Source organism: Suricata suricatta, chromosome 3, assembly GCF_006229205.1.
Source record: "Suricata suricatta isolate VVHF042 chromosome 3, meerkat_22Aug2017_6uvM2_HiC, whole genome shotgun sequence".
Classification (NCBI taxonomy): Eukaryota; Metazoa; Chordata; class Mammalia; order Carnivora; family Herpestidae; genus Suricata; species Suricata suricatta.
This window is the reverse complement of record NC_043702.1, coordinates 81,228,023-81,237,758: the sequence shown is the minus strand read 5'-3', so window position 1 is coordinate 81,237,758 and position 9,736 is coordinate 81,228,023.

The following is a 9,736-nucleotide window of genomic DNA, read 5'->3' as shown; positions in this document are numbered from 1 at the left end:
AACAAAATGACTGTTAAAGTGTAATCCTCAGAAACAAATCTTGGTGGCTCAGTCAGTTAAGCATGAGCTGCTTCATTTCATGGGCAGTTCATGGGCCTGAACCCCATGTTGGGCTCTGGGCTAACAGTGCAAAGCCTGTTTGGGATTCTCTCCCTCTCTCCCTCTTTTTCTCTCTGCCCTTCCCATGCTCATTATCTCTCTCTCTCTCTCTCTCTCAAAATTAATAAATAAACATTAAAAAACATAAAGTGTAGTTCTCAAAAACCATTTTAATTATACTTCCTAATCATGTGAGGATGGCACATATAAATTACTTTCCTATTTCCTGTTACACATTATCAACAATTGCCTTGTTTTCTTTTTCCTATTAAAAAAAACTTCAACAAAGTAGCACTTTTTATCAAAATATGATACTGACAAATCATAATATATTCAATGGGGTAAGTAAGCTCCAAGAACACACTGATTTAATACTACAAAATCTATTCACAGCTAATCCCACACTCAGCAGGTATAACATACTGAGCCCTAAAAGAGTAGAAAGTTATGTATTGAGACCTGCCCTATAATACTACCTATTAAATAACAAAAATACAAAAAGAAAGATAGTGAAAAGGTACATCTGTTACTGGCTGTGGGTATTTTTCTGATTTTTCCCTTCTAGAAAACATCCATGAGAGGAAATACGAGATAGATTCAGAGTATCTCAAGAGAAAAAATACTGTGAGCCAGTTAAAGAATAATTTAAAAAATAATAATTTGCCATGACAATTAGACATATGGACAAAGATTCAACAAGCACATAAGGTTGAAAATGTTAATAATTTAGAGGCACTCTCCACCAAGGTTTTTCTGTGACATAAGTCCCTGGCATGACAATATTTGAAAGCTTTCATATTAGGACTATATATGTTGTATTTAAGTAAAGCACATAGAGAAAATGATTCTTGGACAAATTGGTAACTGCAGTTAAGATGGTACCCAAAACAGTACTTTTAGGAATCAAAGGGTAGCAGATACAACAGTCTTGTTTCATTTGGAATTAAATTGAGAAGAATAAAAAACTGTAAAGTAATATAGAAGCAAAGATGAGAAAAACAGAAATAATGTTATTTTTAAGTTATTTATTATAAGTCCATGATATTTAGAAATGTCAACCTCTGGTCCTCTAGTCTAGGAAATGATGCACCATAGTCTCCCATTGGGTGGACACGATCATATTTCCCCACCTCCCTGCGATTTTTACAGATGGTTGCATTGCCCACCCAGATACATCAGTTCCCTTACGAGAAAGTTCCATTTTAGTGAAACTGAAGGGGGAAAAAATGGTCTTCCAACTTTTAGCACAAAAGTATAAGGATATATGTAGAACTACCAGAACCTTTTTCTACACAGTTGGTAAAAATGGATAAAGAAATGAAGTCACATTAAAAAAAAAATAGAGATGGATTAAGAAAGAGAAAAATATTGAGAGAAAAAGGTAGTTTTAGTAGTATTGAATCTCTGGTTCCTGTATTTGAGGTTGTTAGGGTATTGTCTGAGTTCCCCCAGCTTTTTATTTGATTCATTGAGCTGCCTCAACATTACTACAATAAACCTCAGTTTGCCTTGAATTGGTCTGGTAAGAGTTGAACTTCTGTTACTTAAACTGAAATAATTTGGGACCAAGAGAAAATATGAGCCGAGTTGATCATTTTGTGACTGAACAGCATGAAACTTTCTATTATTTTACATTTAGGAGTTAGAGTTTGGGGCACCTGTGTGGCTCAGTTGGTTAAGCTTCTGACTTCAGCTCAGGTTATGATCTCACAGTTCAAGCCTCACATCGGGCTCTGAGCTGACAACTCAGAGCCTGAAGCCTGCTTTAAATTCTGTGTCTCCCTCTCTCTCTGCCCTCCCCTGCTCATGCTCTGCCTTTCTTGTCTCTCAAAAATAAATAAATGTTTTTAAAAACTTATTTTTAAAAAAAGGAGTTAAACAGTACACTCTGCAAGGACTTGTGCCTTGGCTCAAGTCAGTTCCAAATGCCTAAATTCCAATCTACTGATTTTAGTTTACACATTCCACTGAAATCTATTTAGTGAAATATAAAAAATGGAGAAATTGGGGACTACAAATATGAATTAGAAATACTATTTTGAGATGCCCTTATATTCTTAGCTTTATTAAAAATAAATGTTTACTTATATCCCATATAAATAGAAGTATAACCTTCTAAAGTGAAGTGAGTTTTATACTAAATAATTATTAAACATTTTTATATTTTATGAGTAGTTAACTCTGAAGATTAAATATAAGGGTAAGACAATACAAAACTATTCTGTTTTATTTTCATTCTCTATGTCTCTCTTATTTATAAAAGGGCTTTATAAAAACTAGACATGGTAATGTATGACTTGATGCATCATAATTTCATATTGGCTGTTCTTTTCTCATTTCTATAATAATAATATGTGAGAGTAGTCCCTGTTGGAATATGGTAGTTGGTAGTGAGCAAGAAGAGGTTGCTGAACTAAAAAAGATATTTCTGAACTCTAATACTAAATGTTTCATATTCTGAATTTTTTTCATAGTAACTTGTTAATAAAAAGAGTGTTCCACTACTAAAATTCGGTTTGAGAATCTGTGGTTATAGTCCAACTTTGTTTCATCTTTGAGACTCCAGCTTTCACTTAAACTATCAGCCATGGCAGAGAGATTCTCTTCGATTCCCACTCAAGACACATTCTTCCCATCAACTAAAGTGCAGCATAGACCTCAACCTTAAGTGCCCTTTCTTGATCTTTCAACTGGCATATACAATACAGAGAAAAAATAAATCTCAAGAGGCACCCAAGTGTGTTCCAAAGACAATGGGTCAGTGTTAGAAGAGAGGGAAAATTGTGAATCCTGTATGGATTTGGGTATTGGTCACTCAGATTGTCCTCTGGCTCTTTTGGCCTCCTGCCTGGCTCCCAGGGAAAGGGGGGAAGTTTGCAAAGATTGACAAAAAGCTGAAAGAACTCTTTCATTAGAATCTCTGAAAGATTTTGGAAGCCCAAGGCAATTATACTTTGCAACCTCTGTCCTAGTGGGATCAAAGGGGATTGGGGTGAGTAGAAGAGTGTGGGGTGCTTTTCCCTCTTCAAGGTTTCTATTGAGCATGAAAATGTCACAACATCTGAGCAGTCGATCAGCTGACAACTGGAATGTGGCAGAATTGGAAATGGTATTTGACTGTGGTCAGTCTTGGAGCTTGGGTTGCAGCATTGATAATTTGGGATAAAATCAAGAGCAGTTGGAGATGGGGAGGAATGCTTATGGTGGTCTTAATGTCACTGAAAGACCTAGGTCAGGACAAGAAGGGAATGGTAAATGCATGCAGTGATTGTGTAGACTGCCGCTCTAGCACAGTAAGACAATCTGTGACCTGTTTCGCAAAGGTGACTATGTTGTAAAGGGTCTGAGATCCACTAATTCCCACAACAAGATGAATCACGTGCTGTGAGAAAAAGAATGAGATATCCTACTTATAGTAGGGATTTGCAGAGAGCAGAGTTGGAGGAATTCTGGATCCTTGGAAACTGACAAGCCCTCAATTCAGGCATCTTCACTGAAAAGCTCCCCAATATGAATGATTGTGTACATTCAGAAGACTTTCTTACGTCTAACTTATCACCAAATAGTTTCCTCTGTAACAGAATGTTATAGTTGGTCCAAAGCTCAGTCTTCTCATTAAACAAATTACAGGTTTGAATCCTAGGTCTTTCACATGCTTTTGACTTTAGGCTAATCACTTCATTTCTATGAGCATCTACTTCTTTATCTATACAGATGGAATAGTAATCCTACCTAACTCATAAGATTCAGTGAAGATCAAATAAGGCAGAGTACATAGTAAGTGCTCAATAAATATCAATTAAGAGTAATTTTTAAATAAAATTTATAACTATCACCATGGTTAGCATGTGCTTTATTGGATTCTTTCTTACTCTTTCCATGTCATGATATTTCAATGCCTTTTTCACTAACAAATGTCATAATTATTCTGTAATGTTTTATACCCATAAGAGAAGTTGTACTTGGCCTGAGTCATCTTTTCAAGATTTATAAACAACTTGTTTATGAATAAATTTGGTCAGTTTCTTAAACTCAAGTAATTATCTGTTGGGGCTATTAGCTAGTATACACAAAATCATACTTTACCTTGATGTTCAGCAAGCCGGCCAGATAACATATTTAAGTACCTACTTTGTATGAAGCAAAATACCAAGTTCAAGAGATCTAGCTCTGAGCATAAGATACAGTGTTTTTTTTTTCCTCCTGGGACCCCAGAACTATTTGGGAGAAATGTTTACATGGACTAAAGCTCGCATAGGTCAGGTGGGGATATGTATTTGGAAGTACATTTAACTTCTCTTATTTTGATCTTTAAACTCTCCAGGCATGACTGGCCTGGGAAAACATGGGTTTCATTCTGCTGGCTGAGGAATAGAAAATCTTCAAGAAAGCAAGCCTTATGTCTGGAAAATCAAGGTGGGAACACAGAAGAACCTGGTTGTGCCTTTTGCACAGAATGAAGATGTGGACCAAATGAGGCACAAGACTCACAACTCTTGAAAGCAAGTGATGAAGTTGAAAACTATGATGGGAAGTATAGAATACTGTTAATACTTAAGTGTGTGTAAGTCTCTAAAGCAGCGTTAGTGTCTAAGGACAAGAAAAAGGCTTGTGTTTTATATTGCTTACTATATTACACAAATTATTATTGAAATAAAAATATATTAGCATAATGATTTCTTTGGAATATACTAGAATGAAAAACAACTTCGCCTCATTCATTAGATGCATGAATTTTGCCAAAAATACTAAGCTAAATCCTGTTTGGTTAGTAATTTAAAGGGAAAAAAAGCTTAAAAAGCATCTCTTAGCAATTTTAATAGTATTATTAGAAGGATGACTAGAATTTCATGTGGTAAGGGTAGGGAACAAAAAGAAATATGTCAAGTTTTCAAAAAACTTTAAAAAAACTCAAGATATACTTAAATTTGAGGGTCTGGTTTATTTTATTCCACAGAATGTATATCTGTCATGCATAAGAAAATTTAATTTACAAAATGAAAAGTGACTAAAAGCACAAAACCAAAACATATCAGGATAGCTCAAATGCCAAATGTTTGATTTTTGTAAAAATGCAATCTCTGATTCAGTAGGTTTGGGATATGCCCTGAGATTCTGCATTATGAGCATACTGCCAGGCGATGCTGACATTACTGGTCCATTGATCATAATTTTGTTTTATTTAAATTTTAAATTCCAGATTCACAGGCCGTTGCAAGAAAGAATACAAAGAGACACCGCACACCCTTTATCTGGGTTGTCCCAATGGTAGTATCCTGCAACACTGCAAGAAAATCCGTGGGGAATCTACATGTGGGTCTATTTCTGGATTCTCTATGATCTTCCATTAATCTCTGCATCCATCCCTTCATCAATACCACAGGCTTGCTTGCTATCCCCATATAATAAGTCTTTAAATTGGGAAGACTGATTTCTCCCACTTTCACCTTGTTTTTTAAAATTATCTTAAGCCATTTTATTTCCTTTGCCTTTCTATATATGTTTAATATGTAGCATCCAGTATATGGAAGTAGAGAGATGAAGGAGAAGGAAACTTGCTTTTTAAAAACCTTGGCCAGGAAATGACACTGCATTCCCTCTAAACATAGTCATTTGGCTGATATTCAGTTATTTGATCATATATATCCACAAAGGAGACTAAGAAATATATTTAACTGTAGGTTCAAGGGGAGAGGAGGCAGACACAGATTTTGATAAGAAGCATTTGGTAAGATGTCTTTGCCATAAAAAAAATAAAGTCAGACAATTGTCTAGAAAAATGTAAATTTATAAAACATTAAAGAGTTACTGTTTTAGCACATATATTAGCTTCCTGTGGCTTCTGTAACAAATTGCCACAAACTTGGTGGCTTATAAAAACACAAATTTATTATCTTACAGGTCTGGAGTTTAGATATTAAAAATGGGTCTCACTGAGCTCAAATCAAGGGGTCAGCAGAGGTTTTTGTCTTGTTATGCTGTTTTGTTTTGGAGGCTATGGAGAGAATCTATTTCCTTACTTTTCCTGGGTCTAGGCCACCCACATTCTTTGGCTTATAGCTCCTTTCCATCTTCAAATTCAGCAATGGCTGGTAAAGTCTTTCTCATAATAGTATCATTCTTGTTCTGACACTTCTCTTTCCTCTTATACATTAAATAACTTGTGTGATTACATTGAGCACATTAGGATAATCTAGAATAATGTACTTATTTTTTTAATGTCTTTATGTTTATTTTTAAAAGAGAAAGAGAGAGAGAGAGAGAGAGAGAGAGAGAGAGAGAGAGAGAGAGAGAGAAAGAGAGAGACCATGAGAGGTGGAGGGGCAGAGAGACAGGGAGACAGATTCTGAAGTAGGCTCCAGGATCTGAGCTGTCAGCACAGAGCCCAATCAATGGAGGGCTTGAACCCATGAACCATGAGACCATGAACCATGAGACCATGATCTGGCACTTAACTGACTGAGCCACCCCGGTGCCCAATAATGTCTTTATTTTAAAGTTAAATGATTATCAACCTTGATTCTATCTAAAATTTCTGCCCCTCTTGCCATGTAACATATAACACAGTCACAGATTCTAGGGATAAAGGTATTGGGGGGGGGTCATTATTCTAATTACTACACAGTAGAGTTTTGTAGACAAATGTGAAAGGATATTATCATATTGTTATCTTTTCTATTAAATTAAGAAATGCAGCCTTGTGGAAAAGAAGAGTTAAGTAGCTCTGTATTCAAATTTCAGCACTGTCACTTGGTAACTCTATGAGCTTATTAGTTCAGGCTAGCTACAGAACATCTGTATGTCTATTTTCTAAGGTGTAAAAATTGAAGTAAGTAATACTTTCACCATAGACCTGTTGTTAGGCTTAAGAAATATATGATATGTTTAAGATACTCTCTGCAAATTGTTCATTAAGAATAAGCTGGTTTAAAGACAGTCTGTTCAGCACATGGTGTTGGGAAAACTGGACAGCTACGTGTAAAAGAATGAAAATGGACTGCTTTCTTACACCACACACAAAACTAACCTCCAAATGGATGAAAGACCTAAATGTCAGATCTGAAGCCATAACACTCTTAAAAGAAAACATAGGCAGAAATCTCTTGGACATTAACCTCAGCCACATATTTATGTATATGTCTCCCAAGGTAAGGGAAACAAAGGCAAAAATAAGCTAAATAAAAAGCTCTTGCAAATACAGCCTATGGAATAGACGAAGATATTTGCAAATGATATGTCTGATAAGGGGTTAATATTCAGGGGACAACTGGGTGGCTCAGTCAGTTAAGCATCTGACTTCAGCTCAGGTCATGATCTCATGGTTTGTGGGTTCAAACCTTGTGTTGGGCTCTGTGCTGACAACTCCAAGCCTGCAGCTTTCTTCAGATTCTGTGTCTCCTCTCTCTGCCCCTACTCTGCTCACACTCTGCCTCTCTTTCTCTCTCAAAAATAAAATAAACATTTAAAAAATGTTTTAAAAGGGATTAATATCCAGAATAAAGGACCTATGTAACTTAATAGCAAGAACAAAAAGACAAACAAAGAAAACACAATCTGATTAAAATATGGACAGAGGACATGCAAATTGCCAACAGAAATATAAAAAGATGCTCATCATCAAAAATTATCAGGGAAATAGAAATTGAAACCACAATGAGATATTATCTCATAGCAATCAGAATGGCTAGTATCAAAAGGGAAAGAAATAATAAGTGTTGGTGAGGATGTGGAGAAAAGGGAAACCTTAGGCATTGTTGATGGGAATGTAAACTGTTACAACCACTATGGAAAATAGTAAGGAAATTCCTGAAAAAAAATTAAAAATAGAAATACCAATACTGTATGAACCAGTAATTCCAATACTGGGTATTTATCCAAAGGAAAAGAAAACACTACTTTAAAAAGTTATATGTATGCCTATGTTTATTGCAGCATTATGTACAGTAGTCAAACTATGGAAGCAACCTAAGCACCCCCGATAGATGAAAAGATAAAGAAAATGTGGTGCGGTGGACGGGGATTGGAATATTATTTGGCCATTAAAAGGAATGGGATCTTGCCATTTGTGACAATATGGATGGCTCTAGGGAGTATTATGCTAAGTGAGATAATTAAGAGAAAGACAAATACCATATGATTTCACTCATATGTGGAATCTAAAAGCAAACAAACAAAGCGTGAATGAACAAACAAATAAAAAACAAACAGATTATTGAATACAGAGACTTAATTGGTGGTTGTTAGAGGGAAGATGGGTGGGAGAGATGACTGAAATAGATAAAAGGGATTAAGAGGTATAAACTCCCCATTGGTAAAATAAGTAAGTCACAGAAATGAAAAGTACAGCATAAGGAAGATAGTCAATAATACTGTAATAATGTATGCTGACAGATGGTGACTGCACTTGACATGGTGCACATTAAGTAATGTATGGAAGGCTAATCACTATGTTGTACATCTGAAACTAACACTGTATGTCAGCTATCCTTCAATAAGAAAGAAAAAAAGAAAAAAATAACCTGGCTTATTTCAAGATACTTATTTTATCGAGGGTTAGAGAAGATCAGTACAGCCATGGATAAAAACATCATCTTCAACCATGAGTTTCAAATTGGTTTTTGAGTCTGTAGTTAAAGAATGATTGTAAAACTCAGTATTTGTCAGGAGAGGGGCTAGCATCTAAATACCAAAAATAACATTTTACCTATAAAAAGCATGGAATCCTGAATTTAGAAATTGAGAAACTCAGCAAGGAAAGTTCTGACTACTGGGAAGAGAGCTAGAGAGTGTTTAGAGCTCAGGGTAGGGTGAGGGACTATGCCCTATGTGAAGACAGATTTGGAGTAGTAAAGAAGCAGAGAAGATGCTACTGGCGCCCTTCAGAGATTGCCTCTAGTAGAAAAAAACTAAACAAATAAAAAAGAGAATGGACTGTTCTAGGAGAAAATAGAGTGTGTCCTCTCACTAAATCCACTTGAAACTCTGACAAGAAATAGTCTGAAAGAGCATCCTTATATGTATATGGGTGCAGAGAGTAAGAATCATAGTAAACAGGGGACCCCTGGGTGGCAAAGTCCAACTTCGGCTCAGTTCATGATAAACTCAGTTTATGAGTTCAAGTCCCTTGGTGGGCTCTGTGCTGACAGCTCTCTGTCTCTCAATAATAAATAAAAACATTAAAAAATTAAAATCACAGTAAAAATAATGAGAAATTATATCCTGATTCTCATTCCTTCTGGGATATAGACATGGAGCAACGCTTATATGCCTCCACTAGGGGCATGGGAGGTAATACTGAGATTCACCAGTATTCCATGAGATCCTCCTGGCAAAAGATAAATTAACAGGCTCATGTCCCAGGTTAACTGGAAGACTCTTTGCCAATGAGTGAAAGCAACAAGGTGGGGATCCCAACTTTCCAATCATGCTAAGAAAACAGGCCTCTAGTTACCATACCAGTGAACATTAAGCTGGGGATACAATAAGAACAAGGCCAATACCAGAGGCCAGGGAAGTGCAGTCAAGTCTAAAGTAGAAGCCAGTGGGGGGGGGGGGGTACCTGTGTGGCTCAGTCAGTTAAGCATCTGGCTTCCACTCAAGTCATGATCTCACAGCTCATGTGTTCAAGCCCTGTGTC